Here is a 21,846-nt window from a genome sequence, read left to right as displayed (position 1 = left end):
TTTCCTACCTAAGCTTCATTGTGCCCTCTCTTCAGAGGTATCAGAAAGCTGATGCTTCATTTGCAGAGGTCTGGGCCCCACGTCCTCCGAGTTCAGAGACAACAACAGGAGTTGAACAGCATTTCTTATTAGAGATTTAATTAGCTATGGGCAGTCCCAAATGAAGGGATGCACAACCTACTAGAATGGCATAAAGATGACCTTAAACCACAGACATCTAAGATACAACAAGATGTAGAAAGAAGCCTTTTCTGAGATTCCTGTTATCAGATTAAAGGGAAAGCATTCTGAGAATGAAGCTGCCATAAATCCCTTCTAGGGGAACTTCCAGCCAGGAAGGAAACTAACCTTTAGTACCTGGTGAGAAACTGTATACACATACTTTATCAGAAGCTGCCATACCTTCTAAAATTACTCTAGCTCCTTCACTTAATCATCTTCCTTTTCTCCAGAATACTTTTTTCTTCACACTTTTGTTCTAACCTCTCTTCTTGTACTACTAAAGTATCAATGCTGGTACCTGAATTGAATGAAATTGTTCATCTCAGCAACAGACAAAGGCATCTGTACCATATATTAAAACAAAAAACTATCTCCCTAAAAACAAACCCCATTCAAGTGAAGTCTTGTATACTAATATATAGGCATTGCCATATAACTACTGACTCCCTCAAATTCAGGTATTAATTCATTTTGTTTTCATTTGCTTTATTTTAATGAACAGATTCCTCTCTAGGCTTAAATTCTCATTCAGTTGTGTAATGATGAAAAAGTTATTCAAAGTTTTTCTGAAAAATGGAGATGATAATATGGGAAAATTTTTTGGAAATATTTTATGTCATCACAGTGATCATCATTTATGTGATTTTATTTCTATTAAATAGCAAAACATGATGGAATTAATTTTTTTTTAGCCTGAAAACCTCATCATCAGGATCAGGAATGTGTACTATAACAGAAGAACAGGTGACTTGGGGAACGTCAAGTGTTAGCAAATGGTTAGTTATGAATTTTTAGGAGGCTGGAAGCCATAGCAGAGCTGGTGCTACCACTTTACCTGGGTTTTTAATCCTCTTCAGATATGGTTCCAAGAGACACCAAATAAACCATTTAGGAACTTATGCAGAGTTATTTACTCAAAAGTCTCCCCAGCTTAAAGGTATGACCTTCAATTGACCCTAAAGGCAATTGATACCCCAAAGAATCTGGAGGCAGAAGATGGAAAACTCTCCACTTGTGTCTTTGTAAGTAAATGTTACAGGATGAATAATGGCTAAAACAATGCCACTTTGGATAGGTCTCTTGGAATTTTTGTTTAGTCATTAAGTCTTGGGTCTCCCTTTGTTTCTTGACTACCTTGGAAAACACTAGCAATTATTTCTTTGAAAATAAGATGAGCAAAACTAGAGAAGCACTAATTGCAGTCATGATTAACTGAGAATCAGAGTTTTTAGTCATTTATAGTGGAGTTTACACAAATTTATACATACTTTTGACCACAGTCCTGTTTTAAAAATGTAGCTCAACTCACTTCTTTCCTTTTCAATTGCTGTAATACAGATTGCTCTGGAAGTTTGATTTCTCCAAACTGAACCTGTTAAATCATGTCTTGACAGATCTTATAAGGGAAAAAAAAAACACCCCCCAAAAACATCATGCGGTCTAGGTTTGGAGTAAGACAGGTCAGCCCTAACTGCCGGGGAAGCCCTTTTCTTTTTTTCAGACTGCAACCCAATTTTTAATATTTTTAGACTTAGGTTTGTTTTCTATGAATTTCCATGTTTTAATAAATGAGTAATTATATAAATAGATTCTTACTTGGTTGATCTACCAAACCTGAAAAACTGCTTAGAGTGGAGACATCATGTTAGCCTGGCTGTCTTTCATTCTCTGTTGAAGTCCTTAATGAAATTTTATTTGACAAAGTCATTTCCAAAATTGTGTTATTTTAATATCTTAAAAGTTTACCCTTTTCAAAACCAGATTACATCTGGTACCCTACTATACATGTACATAGGAGTATAGGGAGCGTTACAGTACTGGGGTATTTAATTTGTGATCACCAAATCTAACTCAATTTCATAAATGGTGCAAATTAGGTCCCCAGAGGCTCATAGATATATCGCCCAGAGTTGTTTCTTTGAACCCAGGTCTCCTGACCCAATTTTGTTTGTACAACTTCTTATGTCACCTGAGCCTAAAAAAGAATAAATAAATTTTGGTGATACTGCTGGTTCTTTAAATGCATGGAAAAGACAATTAAAGGGATACACTTAAAAGATAGTAAAACCTTTTATAATATCTCTTTAGAAGTGTTTTTTATATACCAAAGTTTAGATTTTTTTCAAACTTAGCAAAAGAAATGAACCAATTTATGTTACTTGTATACCCTTGTATGGAATCTGTCAATAATGTAATGTTTGGGCATATCATTTGTCTGCCATATTGCAGAGAGTTACAATACTTTAGTATAAGCCAATTTAACTGAACAAAATCCTAAATAAGTTCTCTGACCTTAGGTACTCAATTATATATAAGCCCCTTTGGTCTCAGGGTTGTAAGACCTCAATGATAAAATGATCAAATAATGACTACAGGAACTCTTCTTTTGTGGGTTAGAGTAGGATAAGTTAAAAAACATCTGTTGTCCCTCCTAATTTCATGGAGAATAGGGAAATAGCTGTATGTCTTTGAAACTGTTACTCAGTGTTTGAAATTGAATGTGAAGAGAATCAGGGCTTATTACTTTCAAACAAAATGAGTTAATTTAGGTTTTGACTAATTTTTTTTTAACAATTACTCTGAAATTGCACTGACTAGACTGGTTCCACTACTACATTATCTGCATGATTTTGGGTAAACAGCCCCTCTATATGCCTTTCACCCTATCTCTAGTCTCTAGATCTAGCAGTTTACCCTATGGTAAAAGATCCCTGTGTGATAAACAACATAATATAATCCTGAATATAATTTCTTATTCACCTTGTCTCATTACCATAATTTATACCTCAATTAAAGCATCAGTCTATCTGTAAGTAATATATTTCTTTAAAATATTCTGTAATTTAGATTTCCATTTAGATAAACTTCTCCTCTTCCTCTTTTCTCAATCATTGTAACCTTATGGTATACCTCATTAAATTGTTTTCTCCCTTCAGTGAAACTCCCTTGAAACTCAAACTAATAATGCAAATACAGATGGAGCAAAATTAACATATTAGAAGAAAAGGATAAAAAATACATATGGATCCATGCTGAGACAATACAAAGCAAAAACCACATACCACTATGCTATGAGGAGGATCCTGAGTGCACCCTGGCTCAGGTTAACTGATGTTCTCAGACATCCCAGATGTTCCCAGTGCCCTGCACTTTAATATAATTAACTGCTCCGTTAAAGATGTTTCTATGTCTATTTCTGTTTGTTCAAAACAGTCTATAGCAACTTTGACTCCTAATCCTGAACATGACAATAAAGCAGTACCACGTTATGTTTTTAGTCAAGTCATAGATTATAACCTAAGTATTTTCAACTCTTACTCATCTGTTTAAAACCAGACATTTAGGGAGCTAAGCAACATAACTGGTTGGAGATTTCAGATATATCATTTAACTATCCTCTGCTTCAGTGAGAAAGGATCCCTAAAGCTACTGATGAAAAATCTTCAATTAAAAACCAAGCAGGCTGACTCAGTGGTGGGCAGGTGAAGAACCTTTGCCCATAAAATCATCTATAACACTCCCGTTTTCTCTGCAAGACCAGGCTGCTCCTGACCCACCATTACAACACAACTAGGGTTCACATCAGAACATGAAGTCGAATAGACACTAATTCAAAACTACTTTTGGAACAAATGTCAGATTTTGATCTGTCAATGGTTCCATAGTGCATTTGTCTTACAAAGCAGAGGCTCTGCATCACAACACTTGACTTTTCCTCCATTGAACATACCAAGTTAAACTGCTAAAGTAAAATAAGGCCTGAAAGAGGTACTGCATCTGAAATTATAATTAAGGCTAAATAAATACGGCTGGTTTGTGGTTCAAACTAATGTGCCAGTGATTATGTTAACCAAGTTTCGCTTTTTGTCCTATATGCCTGTTTGTGAAGATGGTTCTCCCTCTCCTCCCAAGACCAGCATTCCCAGATGTGAGAGTGAGGCCTCCTTCATGGCTTTGGACTGGATGGATATATGATGGTGCTCAAAGGTTAACTTATCAGCACAGCGTTTCTCACGACAGAGTGCAAAAGACCAAGAATGGGCGTTTGCATCACAGTTAGGTCACCATGAAAGTATTTGCAATGAAGATGAACATCTTATCCACCCCCACCTTCTACTTCCATGTCAAATCCACCAACAGTTAGGCGGATGAATACTGAAAGTCATTCCAAAGCCAAAGAGCTTGCCAAAAGCTGGACCCCTCTTCATGAACCAGTTGTTGCTCCACAAGTGGCAGAACATCCTGACTGGCACAAATGATGGCAGGGTTGTAAAGACAATACCACAGGGTGAAACACCCTTCTTACTTGGTTCAGCATTTAACTGGCAGCTGTTAAGGTATTCAGCTGATAAATATGTATCAACATCACAAAAAAACATGAAGATCTTTCCCTGTTTCTCAAGCTCAGACACCTACATTTAGTCCTTATCTATGATTAAACTCGTCCTTCAATGAGACCAAAAAGGTGTAATTGTGAAAAGTAGACTCACCTGCTACAGATTTTAGGCTAGAACAGACTCTAGATTAGTCCTTCTTTACAAAATACATCACTGTGAGATTAATTCTCTAGTCCTGATGCATATATACATCCCTGAAGTTCTGCATAAACTGTGCCAATACTTGAGTTCTTTTAGCAAGTGGCAAAATAATATTAATCATGGATCTAGTGGCCAATCATCTGATTCTTCACTTTCATGAGAGGTCAAAAAGGGTGGGAAGAGGATCAATCATGTGTCTATACACTGTAAGATCTGTTTTCTTCAAAAAAGAGTTCATAATGTGTGCCCATATCTCTCAGTGTAATAATACCCTTCTATGTCATTTTCATTAAATATCCGTTTCTCTCCAAGAGGACCATCCTCATCTTCCTATTCATCATTTTCATCTTCATAATTAATGTCCTCTAAGCAAGCTTCAATAATTGCTACCAATTCATCTCACTTCAGTTCAGTTCAGTTGCTCAGTCGTGTCTGACTCTTTGCGACCCCATGAATTGCAGCACGCCAGGCCTCCCTGTCCATCACTAACTCCCGGAGTTCACTCAAACTCACCTCCATCGAGTCGGTGATGCCATCCAGCCATCTCATACTCTGTCGTCCCCTTCTCCTCCTGCCCCCAATCCCTCCCAGCATCAGAGTCTTTTCCAATGAGTCAACTCTTTGCATGAGGTGGCCAAAGTACTGGAGTTTCAGCTTTAGCATCATTCCTTCCAAAGAACACCCAAGACTGATCTCCTTTAGAATGGACTGGTTGGATCTCACTTATCTTTCTTTTTAAAATTTATTTATTTTTAACTGGAGGATAATTGCTTTATAATATTGTGTTCTTTCTGCCATATATCAACACGAATCATCCATAGTATAGGTATGTCCCCTCCCTCTTAAGCCTCCTTCCCACCTTCCACCCCTACTTCTCTTTTCTAACGGGCTTTTCCTTAGGATAGTGAGTGAGATTCATTACCAACTGCAATACTTTCATTGCAGTAAAACAATCAAAGGCAATGACTCCATAAGGTAGTCTGGCTCCTATGCTAACTTCAGCTTTATCAATTTGAGAATGAAGAGACTCCAAAAGATCCTAGGTAGTTGTTCTTTATTGCCTTGATAGCCTTTGCTATTAGCCCCTATAATATACTCTAACAATAACATCTTCTCACTCATTTCCTGTAATTCTTCTTTTAATTGGGACATTTGGCCTTTCAGACTGGTTGCCCAGTTTGATAATGTTCTCACTTATGTAGGAGGGTTTGATAAAACTCTGCCATAACTTTCCATAATGATACTAGTAAGAGATGCATTTGCAGTCTTGGGGGCACATTCCATAAAGTACAAAAATAATAAACTGGAGACTAAAGAGAGACCTAACAGCAGCCAGTAGGTCCTGCTGTGAAGAATCAATCATTTTCTAGGCATTCTTATTAATGTGAACTTGCCTAATGAGATAAGTGCTTTACTTGTTCATACCTTTAGCAAAAGGTTATCAAAAACTACAAGAGTCAAGGAAAGACATTACATAATGATCAAGTGTTCAACCTAAGAAGATACACAGTTGTAAATATATATGCACCTAACATAGGAGCATCTCAATATATAAGGCAAATGCTGACAGCCATAAAAGGGGAAATCAACAGTAACACAATAATAGTGGGGAAAATTAACACCCCACTAACATCCAATGGACAGATCATCAGGCAGAAAATTAGAAAGGAAACACAAGCCTTAAATGATACATTAGACCACACAGACTTGACTGATATGTTCAGGACATTCCATATGAAAGAAGCAGAATATATTTTATTCTCAAGAGCACATGAAACATTCTCCAGGATAGATGACATACTGGGCCACAAATAAAGCCCTGATAAATTTAAGAAAACTGAAATCATACCAAGCATCTTTCCTGATCACAACACTATGAGATTGGGAATCAACTACAGGGAAAAAAAAAAAAAAACAACAACTGTAAAAAACACCAATACATGGAGGCTAAAAAGCATGCCACTAAATAACCAAGGATCACTGAAGAAATCAAAGAGGAAATGGAAAACAGCAAACCTAGAGACAAATGGCTATGAAAACAAGACAATCCATAACCTATGGGACATGACAAAAGCAGTTCTAAGAGGCAAGTTTATAGCAATACAATCTTACCTCAGGAAACAAGAAAAATTGCAAATAAACAACCTAACCTTACACTTAAAACAACTAGAGAAAGAACAAACAAAAGCCAAAGTTAGAAGGAAAGAAAGTATAAGGATCAGAGCAGAAATAAGTGAAACAGAGACAAAGAAAAAACCAGCAAACATCAATGAAACTAAAATCCAGTCTCTGAGAAAAGAAACTAAACTGATAAAACCTTTAGGCAGACACATCAAGAAAGGGAAAGGCCTCAAATCAATACAATTAGAAATAAAAAGCAGAAGTTACAATGGACATCACAGAAATACAAAGGATCATAGAGGCTACTACAAGCAACTATACGCCAATAAAGTGGACAACCTAGAAGAAATGGACAAATTCTTAGAAAAGTATAACTGTCCAAGAATGAACCAGGATGAAATGAAAAATATAAACCAATCATAAGTACTGAAATTAAAATTATGATTAAAAATCTACAAACAAACAAAAGTTCAGGACCAGATGGCTTCACAGGTGAATTCTATCAAACATCTAGAGAATAGTTAACACTTATTCTCAAACTCTTCTCAAAAATGCAGAGTAAATAATAATCCCAAGCTCATTCTACACAGCCATCATTACTCTGATACCAAAACCAGACAAAGATACCACAAAAAAACTTTTACAGGCCAATAGCACTAATGAACATAGACACAAAAATCCTCAACAAAATACTAGCAAACCGAATCCAACAGTGCATTAAAAGGATTATACACCAGGATCAAGAGAGATTTATTCCAGAGATGCAAAGATTCTTCAATATGTGCAAACCAATCAGTATGATATACCATATTAACAGACTGAAAAATAAGCATCATCTTAAGAGATGCAGAAAACACTTTTGATCAAATTCAACATCCATTTATGATCAACATTCCAGAAAGTGGGCATGGGGCTAGGGAACTTACCGCAACATAATAAAGGCCATTTATGACAAACCCCTGTCAAACTCCTTTCTCCAGAGGATGTGATGGTTGGATGGCATGACCATCGAGTTTGAGCAAGATCCAGGAGATGGTGAAGGACAGGGAAGCCTGGTGTGCTGCAGTCCATGGGGACGCAAAGAGTCTGACATGACTAAGCGACTGAACAACAATGACAAACCCAGAGCAGACATCATTCTCAAAGGTTAAAAACTGAAAGGATTTCCTCTAAGATCAGAAACAAGACAAGGATGTTCACTCCACCTTTATTCAACATAGTTTTGGAAGACCTAGCCACAGCAATGAGAGCAGAAAAATAAAAAGGAATCTAAATTAAAAAAAGAAATAAAACTGTCCCTGTTCACAGATGAAATGATACTATACATACAAAATCCTAAAGATGCTACCAGAAAACTACTAGAGATCAATGAATCTGGTAAAGCTGCAGGATACAAAAGTAATACACAGAAATTCATTGCATTTCTATTCATTAACAATGAAAGATCTGAAAGAGAAATTAGGAAACAATCCCATTTACCACTGTATCAAAAAGAATAAAATGTCTAGGAATGAATCTAAGGAGGCCAAAGACATGTACCCAGAAAACTGTAAGATACTGATGAAAGACATCAAAGATGATACAAACAGGTAGAGAGCTATATCATGTTCTTGGATTTTAAGAATAAATATTGTCAAAATGACTGTATTACCCATAGTGATCTACCGATTCAACGCAATCTGCATCAAATTACCAATCCATTTTTCATAGAAGTAGAACAAAATATTTTACAATTTGTATCGTCAGCCATGGCAACTGCCATGGGTGCTTACCATCTACCTTTACAAGGATTAAATCATGTGCTGCAGCTGCTGACTTTCAACAACCCTTGAAGGAGTTCAGGGTGGAGAGCAGAAATGAGGCACTCTGTGCTTGGGAACTGGCAGGACAAGTCTTGAGATAGTTTGTACTCTCCCTTCATCAAAATCATATTACACTGTCCTTTTCCTCTACCTGTATGGAACAGTTTCTCAGCTATCTGAGGTACTGTCTCCTGAGCTGCAGTCCTCATTTTTGCCCCAAATGGAAACAAACAAACAAACAAACAAAAACCACGACGTGAGTGTTGCGAGAAGTTTTAAGTTGACATTTATGGTGACGATGATGAAGGGACCCAGAGTAGACTTCTCTCCTCTGCCTGAACTCTAGAAGGAACTGGATGGAGCCTTGGTAACCAGCAGAGCCCCCTTGCACCCGTACACCTTTTCAGAGTCCAGACAAATTTGATAAGTCTCTCCTGGTTCTTGGATCTCCTGTATTGGTTGGTGATTCTGAGTTTTATTTGAGGTAGAACAGGTTCATGCCCCCTCCCAGCTGAAAGATATTTTTTGGGGAAGGAGCTGGATGAAAGATACCAGAATTTGCTCAGCTGTAGAAGACTGAGTGGTCTATGCTGGGTGGTGAGGTAAGAGGCTGATCTGATGCTTTTACAAGGGACATCAATCAGGAAGTCAGCCTCTATATAAAATCTCAGCCAGGGTTATATACATACAAAACTTATACTTACAAGTACCTACTTGATTGGGGAAAGTAATGGCACCCCACTCCAGTACTCTTGCCTGGAAAATCCCATGGACGGAGGAGCCTGTTAGGCTGCAATCCATGGGGTCGCTAAGAGTCGGACACGACTGAGCGATTTCATTTTCACTTTTCACTTTCATGCATTGGAGAAGGAAATGGCAGCCCACTCCCGTGTTCTTGCCTGGAGAATCCCAGGGACGGGGGAGCCTGGTGGGCTGCCATCTATGGGGTCGCACAGAGTCGGACACGACTGAAGTGACTTAGCATAGCATACTAAAGGAGACCCCAACCTAAAATGACCAAATTGGGATTCTTTTGATATTCTAAAACTGATATTTTTACATACAGTTAGAAAAAGCTGGCTATAAGCTCACACAGACTGAATGGAATGCTTACTTTGATTGGTATCTAGAAGCCTCTCTTGAAACTGCATCAGAACAAAAAAAGGCTACTAGCAGTCTGTCACTGACTGTCTCTACCTCTAGGTATCCTGTTTTATCTGAATTACTCAGTGAGATGCTGTATCTTTTTTTCTCTTCCAACTCTTCTGCCTCCTGCTGCTCCCCTTTCCCCAGCAAAGGAAGATTAAAAAACAAACCAAAAAAAAACAAACAGTAACAAACTTTTAAAGCAGTATTCTGGCTTGACACCTGAGTCATTCTCTTAACCACCAAAATGATCCTTTGCTTAATCCTGCCTTTCAGAAGATTTAGATGAGAATTTGGCTATTCTAGTTTAAAAAAGACAATCTAGGTTAGTCTGAGTTATACACAAACACTTCTTACACTGATTGACCAACTTTTCAGAACCATTAAAAGAAAGATAAGGGGGTATCTCTGAGAATTACAAAACTTCAGTTGTGCCAATTAATTACACAATGCCAGTGGAAAGGTAACTGACCCACAACCAGTAGACAAAGTTGGTTTGATTACGTGTGTGTGTGTGTGTGTGTGTGTGTGTGTGTGTGTGTGTATCCTGAGAGAAAAAGTCCAAATTAGAAGAATCTGATTTTTGCTCCCTGTGCCTTGAAACCAGAGCTCCCAGGATCCCAGAGCTCCCAGGAACACTATTCTATTCCTGAAACTGAAGTGCAAAAAAAAAAAAACCCAGGGAATGCAGTCTTCTAAAATCTTTCTTATAAACTAGTGATTTTTATATTGAGATATCTGATTCATGACTAAGTTTAGAAAATGAAGCTAAATTTCTTTTATCTGTCTGAATATGTATCATATGTGTCTGTTTTTGGATAGTATTGCTGGGGTTAATTTGTAAGTGAGCTCTAATTTAATTGGCCTGCAGAAAAGTTAGTGATGAAAAAACAATTCTAAATACAAGGAAATTAAGCTAAAAGAATTTCTGCTTTATGGGAACTAGGAAATATTCAATATTAAATTAGTTGTTGTTCCCTTGCTAAGTCGTGTCTGACTTTTTGTGACCCCATGGACTGCAGTATGCAAGGCTTCCTGTCCTTCACTATTTTGCAAACTCATGTCCATTGAGTCAGTGATGCCATCCAACCATCTAATCCTCTGATGCCCCACTTCTACTCTTGCCTGCAATCTCTCCCAGCATCAGGGTCTTTTCCAATGAGTTGGCTCTTGCATAAGGTGGCTAAAGGATTGGAGCTTCAGCACTGGTCCATCCAATGAATAGTCACAGTTGATTTCCTTTAGGATTGAATGGTTTAATCTCCTTGCTGTCCAAAGGACTCTCAAGAGTCTTCTCCAAGCACCACAGTTTAAAAGCATCAATTCTTTGATGCTTAGCCTTCTTTATAGTCCAACTCTCACATTCACACATGACTACTGGAAAAACCATAGGTTTGACTAGACGGAACTTTGTTGGCAAAGTGATGTCTCTGCTTTTTAATATGTTGTCTAAGTTTGTTATAATTTTCTTCCCAAGGAGCAAGCGTCTTTTAATTTCATGACTGCAGTCAGCATCCACAGAATTCAGTAAAGTTGCAAGATACAAAAGTAACACACACATTTCTTGCATTTGTGCACTAACAATGAAAGATCAGAAAGAGAAATTAAAGAAACAATACCATTTACCATCACATCAAAACTAAACCTACATAAAGAGGCAAAAGACTTGTACTCCAAAAACTGAGACACCAATGGAAGCCAACAAAGTTGACACAAACAGATGGAAAGATATACTATGCTCTTGGATTGGAAGAATCAGTATTGTCAAATTACTATACTACCTAGGGCAATCTATAGATTCAGTGTAACCCCTAACAAATTACCAATGGCATTTTTCACAGAACTAGAACAAAAAATGTTTAAATTTGTTTGGAGACACAAAAGACTTGGAAAAACCAAAACAATCTTGAGAGCAGAAAAATAAAATGAAATGGAGGCATCAGACTCCCAGACATCAAACTATACTACAAAGTTACAGGATTCAAAACAGTATGGTACCATCACAAAAACAAAAGTATAGATCAACTGAACAGGATACAAGCCCGAGAAGTAAACTCATGCACCTATGGTCAATTAGTCTATGACAAAGGAGGCAAGACTATATAATGGAGGAAAGAGTCTCTTCAATAAGTCATGCAGCGAAAACTGGGGCACTATACATAAAAGAATTATATTAGAACATTCTCCAACACCATACACAAAAATAAACTCAAAATGGATTAAAGACCTAACTATAAGACTGATACTATAAAACTCTTAGAGGAAAACATAAGCAGAATGCTCTCTGACATAAATCACAGCAATATCTTTTTGTATCCACCTCCTGAGTAATGAAAATATAAACAAAAATTAAAAAAAAAATGGGACCTAATTAAACTGAAAAGCTTTTGCACCACATAGGAAGATTACACAAAATAAAAAGACAGCCCACAAAATGGGAGAAAATGTTTGGAAATGAAGTGATCAACAAGGGATTCATCTCTAAGATATACAAACAGCTCATGCAACAGAATATTAAAAAAAATAAAAATAAAAAAATGGGCCGAAGACCTAAATAGACATTTTTCCAAAGAAGATATATAGATAGCCAAAAAGTGCATGAAAACATGCTCAACATCACTATTAAGAGAAATGCAAATCAAAACTATAATAAAGTATCACCGCACACCAGTCAGCATAGTGATCATCAAGAAGTCTATACACAATAAATGTGAAAGACTGGAGAAAAGGGTATCCTACTACACTGTTGTGGGAATGTAAATTGGCAGAACCACTAGAGAGAACAGTATGGAGGGTTCTTAAAAAATACAGAACTATCATGTGACTCAGCAACCCCACTAATGGGCATGTATCTGGACAAAAACATTGTTTCAAATGTACATGCACTCCAGTGTTGACTGCAGTGCTGTTTACAATAGCCAAGTCATCAAAGCAAACTAAATGTCCACTGACAGAGGAATGGATCAAGAAGATGTGGTACGTATATACAATGGAATATTACTCAGCCATAAAAGAAACAATGAACCAAAAAACACAGATGGACCCATGGATAATTATACCAAGTGAAGTAAGTCAAATAGAGAAAAACAAATATGATGTCATTTTTATGTAGAACCGATGATAAACTTATCGGCAAAACAGAAACAGACCCACAGATCCACAAGAGACTTCTAATTGCCAAGGTAGGGGGTAAATGCGAAGGGAAGGGATACATTTGAGGAGTTTGAGATTAATGTGTACACAGTGCTATATATAAAACAGATAATCAGCAGGGATCTGCCTTATAGCACAACACACTACTCAGTATTCTGTAACCATCTATATGGGAAAAGAACCTAAGAAAGAATGGATATACATATATGTTTAATGGATTCAGTTGTACACCTGAAATGAACACACCACTGTAAATTAACTACACTAGAATAAAAAATAGAAACTTTTTTTTAAAAAAGAAGGCTGACCACTATCATCTCTTCTATTAAACATAGTATTGGAAGTCATAGCCACACCAATCAGAAAATGAAAAGGTATCCAAATTGGAAGGAAGAGGTATTTCTCTTATTATATGTAGTTGATATGATTCTACACATCAAGTCCCCTACATATGAAAGAGTTTGAGTTCTGTTCTAAGAGCACAGTTGTTAAGTCCAATTTTTCGTAAGTCAACAAAATCAGCGTAGGTACTCAACTAATACAATCAGCTTTATAGTACTGTACTGTAAGGTTTATAATTCTTGTTATACAAATAATACATAAAAAATGAACACAAAAATAAAACATTTTTCATCTTACAGTATACTACCAATGAAAAGGATAGTAGTACAGTTCAACAGCTGACATACAGGGGCTGGCATCCAGTGAACAGGCAAGACTTACTGACTGGAGAAGTGAGAGGAAGTGCGAGTTGAGAGCTGAAGGATTGTCAGAAATAAGAGACAGATGGCCAAGTTGCAATTTCACTCATGCCTGACATAGAGGTAAAGCTCATTCACATCTTTGAACATATGCAACTTCAAGATTCATATGTAGGGGACTTACTGTATACAGAAAGCCCTAGAGATGCCACTCAAAAACTACCAGAGCTGATCAATGAATTCAGCAAGGTAGCAGGATACAAGATTAACAGAATCTGGCTGCATTTCTTTAAACTAACAATAAAATATCATAAAGGGAATGTAAAAAAATACTTTTCAAAATCGCACCCCCAAAATAAGGTACCTAGGAATATAGCTAACCAAGGAGGTGAAAGTTTAAGACACTAATAAAGGAAAGTGAGATGATTTAAATGGAAAGATATTCCACGCACTTTGATTGGAAGTATTCATATTGGTAAAATGCCTACACTACCGAAAGCAATCCATAGATTCAATGTAATCCTTGTTAAATTACATATTACATTTAAACAGAACTAGAATAAGCTTAAAATTTAATTAGTATTCATAAAAGACCCAGAATTGCCAAAGCAAGCCTTAGGAAAAAAGAACAAAGCAGGGGGCATAACCCTCCTAGACTTCAGATAATATTACAAAGTTTCAGTGATCAAAACAGCATGCTATTGGCATAAAAACAGACAGATCAATGCAACAGAACAGAGCACCCAGGAATAAACCCACACACTGACAGTCAATCTTCAACAAAGGAGAAAAGACTATACAATGGGGGGGAAAAGTCTCTTCAGCAAGTAATACTGGAAAAGTTGGACAACAACACAGAAACTAATGAAGTTAGACACACCCTTTCACCATACATAAAAACAAATGCAAAATGGCTTAAAGATTTAAAAATAAGAAATGACAGCATAAAACTAGAAGAGATCACAGGGAAAACATTCTCTGACATAAATCATGCAAATGTTTTCTTGGGTCAGTCTCCTGAGGGAATAGAAATAACAAAAATAAACAAATGGGACCTAATGAAACAAATATTTACACAGCAAAGGAAAACATAAACAAAAAGACAAACTATAGAATGGGAGAAAATATTTAAAAATTATGTGACTGACAAGGGCTTAATTTCCAAAATATAAAAACAGCTCATACACCTCAACAACAGAAAAACAAAAATCCAGTTGAAAAATGGACAGAAGACCTAAAGAGATATTTCTCCAAATAAGAAATACAAAATGGCCAAAAGGCACAGGCAAAGATGCTCAACATTGCTGTCTATTACAGAAATGTAAATCAAATTTACAATGGTCACCATTAAAAACTCTCCAAATTTTAATAACAAATGCTGGATGAAATGTGAAGAAAAGGGAACCTTCCTAAACTCTGGCTGGGAATATAAATTTGTACAGCCAGTATGGAAAACAGGATGGAGGTTCCTCAGAAAACTAAAAACAGAATTATCATATGATCCAACAATCCCATATACCCAGACAAAACTCTAACCCAAAAAGATACACACATGCACCCCTATGTCACATAGCAAAGTCATGGCAGCAATCCAAATAGTCATCCACAGATGAATGGATAAAAATGTGGTACATATACACAATAGACTACTACTCAGCCATAAACAAGAATGAAATAATGCCATCTGCAACAACATGGATGCAACTAGAGATTATCATACTATGTGAAGCAAGTAGGAGAAAGAAAAATAACACATGGCATCACTTATATCTGGATTCCAAAATATAGAAATGAATCTATCTGTGAAACAGAATCACAGATACAGAACAGACTGGTGGCCGTGAGAAGGACAGGGGAGGGATGGAGTGGGAGGTTGAGGGTAGCAGATGTAGGCTTTAATACTGGGAATGGATAAGCAGCAAGGTTCTACTGTGTGGCACAGAGAACTATGTTCAATATACTATGATAAATCAGAATGTAAAAGAATATTTTTAAAAAAATCACATATAATTCAGTCACTTTGCTGTGCAGTAGAAATTAACAGAATATTATGAGTCAAATATAATTCAATTAAATTAAGAGAAATATTCTTTCTCTTGAGAAACTGAACAAAAAAACCTATTAGAACTGATAAATGAATTCAGCAAGGTAGTGAGATATATCAGTATATAGAAATTGGTTGTATTTCTTTAAAATAAAAATGGAATGTCAGAAAGAGAAAGCAAATGTACTGTCTCATTTAAAATAACATTTAAAAAAAACAACCAACCAAACTCTACAAATAAACCTAACCAAGGAGGTGAAAGATTAAACTCTGAGAATTATAAAACTTATAAAGGAAACTGAAGATAACCAGGGAAATGGAAAGATAACCCATGCTCCTGGATTGGAAGAATTAATACAGTTCAAAAGGCCACAATACCAAAAGCAATCTAAGATTTAACATGATCCGTATCAAATCATCCATGATATTCTTCTCAGAAACAGAATAACCCTCACATTTATATGGAACCACAGAAGACCTAGAATTGCCAAAGCAATCCTGAGGAAAAAGAACAAAGTTGAAGGCATATCCCTTCCAGACTTTAGACAACAGTACAAAGCTACAGTAATCAAAACAGCACAGTAGTGGCACAAAATCAGAATTACTGATCAGTGTTAACAGAATAGCAAGTTCAGAAATGGCAGATTAATCTTTGACAAAAGTGGAAAGAATATACAATGTAGAAAAGACAGTGTCTTTAGCAAGTAGTGTTGGGAAAGCTGGAAAGCATGTAGATTAGTGATGTTAGAACATACCTGCACACCATACATGAAAATAAACATAAGATTTTTATGAAAATAAGAAAAAAAAATAAGAGGAGTTTCATAAAACTCCTCAGAAAAACACAGGGAAAACATTCTCTGACATAAATCTTAGCAATATTTTAAGTAAGCCTCCCAAGGCTAAAGAAATAAAAGCAAAATTAATTGTTTCAAGAAGGACATGTGTTCATCTTCTGCCAGGGCAGCAAAATTGCACCTAGCTGTAGAACAACCATTGACAACACAATGGAACCCACCAAAAAAGATACCTCACATCCAGGACAAAAGAGAAGCCACAATACAACAGTATGAGGGGCACAATTACAATAAAATCAAATCCTATACATGCTAGATGGGGGACCACAAACTGGAGAACAGTAATATCAAAGAAGTTCTAGGTGTGAAGGTTCTGGGCCCCACATCAGGCTTCCTAGCCTGGGGATCTGGCCAAGGGACTGGGAATCTCCAGGGAATCTGACTTTGAAGGGCAGTGAGATTTGATTATAGAAATTCCACAGATTGGGGGATATAGACTCTTGGAGGGTACAAACAAAATCTTGTCTACACTAGGACACAGAGAAAAGGAGCAGTGACCCAACAGGAGACTGAGCCAGACCTTACTATAAGTGTTTGAGGGTCTCCTCCAGAGGCATGGGTCAGCAGTGATGCACTATGGGGACAGGGGCACTGGCAACAGCAGTCCTGGGAGATTCTTGAGTTCTCCAGGAGGTTGCCAATAGCCCTACAATAGAGTCTGTAGACTACAGGACTGGGTCACCTCATGCCAAACAACTAACAGGAAGGGAGCACAGCCCCACCCATCAGCAGATGACTGGATTAAAGTTTTACTGAGCACAGCCCTGCCCACCAGAGCAAGACCCAGTTTTCCCCACAGCCAGTCTCTCCCATCAAAAAGCTTACATAAGCCTCTTAGCCTCTTCCACCAAAGGGAAAACAGAAGAAATAAGAACTACAATCCCAGTAGGCTCCAGAACTAATACCACAATCACAGAAAACTAACCAAAATGAAAAGAAATAGAATTATGTCCCAGATGAAGGAACAAGATAAATCCCCAGAAAAACAACCAAATGAAGAGATAAGCAACTACCTAGAAGAATTCAGAATAATTATAGTAAAGATAATCCAGGATCTCAGAAAAAAGAATGGAAACGATGCCACGAAGAGGCGGACATGACTGAGTGACTTTACTTTCACGCATTGGAGAAGGACATGGCAACCCACTCCAGTGTTCTTGCCTGGAGAATCCCAGGGATGGGGGAGCCTGGTGGGCTGCCGTTTATGGGGTCACACAGAGTCGGACACGACTGAAGCGACTTAGCAGCAGCAGTAGAAGAACTAAAGAACAAACAGAGATGAACAATACACTAGAAGGAATGAATAACTGAGGCAGAAGAATGGATAAATGACCTGGAGGACAGAATGGTGGAAATCAATGCCACAAACAGAATATAAAAAAATAATGAAAAAAAATTAATACAGCCTAAAAGACCTCTGGAACAACATTAAATGCCATCAATATTCACATTATAGGGGTCCCAGAAAGGAGAGAAAGAGAAAAAAAAGAGAGCGAGAGAAAGAGAAAGGACCCAAGAAAATATTTGAAGAAATAATAGCTGAAAACTTCCCCACCATGAGAAAGCAAATAGTCAACCCAATCCAGGAAGCACAGAGAGTCCCTGGCAGGATAACCCAAGGAGGAACACACCAAGACACACAATAATCAAACTAATAAAAATTAAAGACAAAGATAAAATATTAACAGCAACAAGGGAAAAAAGACAAATAACATACAAGGGAAAACCCATAAGGTATCAGCTGATTTCTCAACAGAAATTCTACAGGCCAGAAAGGAATGGCAAGTGATGAAAAGGAAGAACCCATAACCACGAATACTCTACCCAGAAATCCTCTCCTTCAGATTTGATGAAGAAATCAAAAGCTTTCCAGACAAGCCAAAGGTCAGAGAATTCGGCACCAAACCAGTTTTACAACAAATGCTAAATGAACTTCTTTAGGCAGGAAACACAGAGGAAAAAAAAAAGGCTACAAAAAACAAACACAACTAAGAAAATGGTAATAGGAGCATACATATCAATAATTATCTTAAATGTAAATAGAATAAATGCACCAACCAAGAGACACAGACTGGCTGGGTGGATATAAAAGCAAGAACCACATATATGTTGTCTGTAAGAGACCCACCTCACACCTACAGACACTTACTAACTGAAAGTAGGGTGATGGGAGAAGGTACTTCAAACATTTGGAAATCATAATAAAGCTGGAGTAGCAATACTCCTATCAGACAAAATAGACTTTAAAACAAAGCTGTTGTAAGAGACAAAGACAGACAATAGATAATGACCAAGTGTTCAATCTAAGATGATGGAACAATTATAGATACATACGCACCCAACATAGGAACACCTCGGTATGTAAGACAAATACTAGTAAAGGGAGAAATTGACAGTAACACAATAATAGTAGGGGACTTTTATACCCCACTTTTATTAACAGACAGATCAACCAGACAGAAAATCAATAAGGAAACACAGGCCTTAAATGATACTTTAGACAAAATGGCCTTAATTGATATTTATGGAGCATTCCATCCAAAAGCAGACTACACATTTTTTTCAAGTGCACACGGAACATTCTCCAGGATTGACCACATGCTGGGTCACAAGGTGAGCCCTGATAAATCTGAAATCAAAACCATATCAAGCATCTTTTCTCACAACGGCATGAGATTAGAAATAAACTACAAGAAAAAAAAAACTCTAAGAAACACAAACATGTAGCGCCTAAACAATCTGACACTAAACAACCACTGAGTCACTGAAGAAATAAAAGAATGCCTAGAGACAAGGGAAAGTGAAAGCACAATGGTCCAAACTTTATGGGATGCAGCAAGAACAGTTCTAAAAGGGACGTTTATAACAATAGTCTTACCTGAAGAAACAAGAAAAATCTCCAATAAACAACCTAACCTTACACCTAAAACAACTAGAAAAAGAACAGCAAACCAAACCTAAAGTTAGTAGAAGGAAGGAAACCATAAAGATCAGAGCAGAAATAAAGGAAACGGTGACAAAGAAAACAATCACAAAGATCAATGAAACTAAAAGTTGGTTCTTTGAAAACATAAAATTGATAAATCTTTGGCCAGACTCATCAAGAAAAAAGGGAGAGGGCTCAAACCAGTAAAATTAAGAATGAAAAAGAAGTTACAACTGACCACAGAAATACCAAGGGTCATAAGAGACTACAATGAACAACTGCAGGCCAGTAAAACAGACAACCTGGAAGAAATGGACAAATTCTCAGAAAGGTACAGTCTCCCTAGACAGAAACCAAGAAGAAAGAAAATATCAACAGACTAATCACAAGCACTGAAATTGAAATCATGATTAAAAACCTCGCAACAAACAAACGTCCAGGACCTGATGGCTTTACAGGCAAATTTTATCAAACATTTAGAGAAGAGTTAACACATATCCTTCTCAAACTGTTCCAAAAAGTTGCAGAGGGATGAAAATTTCCCAGCTCATTTTAATGAGCTCACCATCTCCCTGATACCAAAACCAGACAAAGATAACACATAAAAAGGAAAATTACAGGTCAATATCACCGATGAACATAGATGTAAAAATTCAACAAAATGCTAGCAATTTGTATCCAACAATAAAAAGATCATATACTATGATCAAGTGGGATTCATCCCAGGGATGTAAGGATTTTTCAACATCTGCAAATCAAATCAATGTGATATACCATATCAACAAATTGAAGAATAAAAACAATACCATTCCAATAGATGCAGAAAAAGCTTTGGAAAAAACTCTGCACCCATTTATGATCAAAACTCTGCACAAAGTGGGTGTAGAGGGTACATAGCTCAACATAATAAAGGCTGATATAGACAAACATACAGCTATCATCATATGCAGTGGTGAAAAGCTGAAAGTGTTTCCTCTAAGATCAGGAACAAGACAAGAATGTCCACTCTCACCACTTTTATTCAACATAGTTTTGGAAGTCCTAGCTGCAGGTATCAGAGAATAAAAAGGAAAAGGAATCCAAATTAGGAAAGAAAAAGTTAAACTGTCACTGTTTGCAGTTGACATGATACTATACATAAAAATCCTAAAGCTACCAGAAAACTACTAGAACTCAATGAATTTGGTAAAGTTGCAGGTTACAAAGTTAATACACAGAAATCTGTTGCATTTCTATATACTAACCATGAAAGATCAGAAAAAGAAATTCAAAAAGCAATTCCATTTACCATTGCATCATAAAGAATAAAAAACGTAGGAATAAACCTATCCAAGACAAAACTATAATATGCTGATGAAGGAAACTGAAGACATAAACAGATCAAAAGTTTTTGTATTGGACGAATCAATACTGTCAAAATGACTATACTACCTAAGGCAATCCAGATTCAATGTATTCCCTATCAAATTACCAATGGCATTTTTCACAGAACTAGAATAAAAAACCTCCAAGTTTGTATGGAGACATAAAAATCCTGAATAGCCAAAGCAATCTTGAAAAAAGGAGCTGGAAGAATCAGGTTCCCTGACTTCAGACTAAACTACAAAGTGACAGTCATTGAAACAGTATGGTACTGGCCCCAAAACAGAAATATAGATAAATGAAACAGGGCAGAAAATTGAGAAATATGCATATACACCTATAGTCAATTAATCTATGACAAAGGGAGGCAAGGTTACACAAAGTTAGAAAGACAGCCTCTTTAACGAATGGTGCTGGGAAAACTGAACGGCTACGTGTAAAAAAAAGAAATTAGGTCATTCTTTAACTCTATACACAAAAAGGCTCAAAATGGATTAAAGATCTAAATGTGAGACTAAGCACTATAAAACTCTTAGAGGAAAACATAGGTAGAACACTCTCTAACAAAAATCATAGCAATAGATTTTTTGATCCATCACCCAGAATAATGGAAATAAAAGCAAAATTAAATGGTAGCTACTTAAACTCAAAAGCTTTTGCACAGCAAAGGAAACAATAAACAAAATAAAAACACAACCACAGATTGGGAGAAAATATTTGCAAATGATGTGAGTGATAAGGGATTAGTCTCCAAAATTTACAAACAGCTTAGTAAAATCAAAACAAACAATCTGTTCTTTTTTGTTTAGAGGACTTGAACAGACATTTCTCCAAAGAGGACATACAGATGGCCAATAGGCACATGAAAAGATGTTCAACACTGCTAGTTATTAGAGAAATGCAAGTCAAAACTATAATGAGGTATCACCTCACACGGGTTAGAATGGCTATCATCAAGCATCAAGAAATCACAA

At 36.8% G+C, this 21,846-nt stretch overlaps 1 protein-coding gene and 1 pseudogene across 6 annotated transcripts in view; both read right to left on the bottom strand.

Annotated features, from left to right (window-relative positions):
* The window catches only part of NUDT6 (nudix hydrolase 6), a 58,335-nt gene that overhangs the window by 11,278 nt on the left and 25,211 nt on the right, over positions 1-21,846 (bottom strand). The gene's annotated exons all lie outside the window — the stretch shown is intronic.
* On the bottom strand, positions 4,634-6,134 carry LOC129630167 (chondroitin sulfate N-acetylgalactosaminyltransferase 2-like; annotated as a pseudogene).

Source organism: Bubalus kerabau, chromosome 16 (assembly GCF_029407905.1).
Source record: "Bubalus kerabau isolate K-KA32 ecotype Philippines breed swamp buffalo chromosome 16, PCC_UOA_SB_1v2, whole genome shotgun sequence".
NCBI classification, from domain to species: Eukaryota; Metazoa; Chordata; class Mammalia; order Artiodactyla; family Bovidae; genus Bubalus; species Bubalus kerabau.
This window is presented reverse-complemented; position numbering and strand designations above follow the sequence as displayed.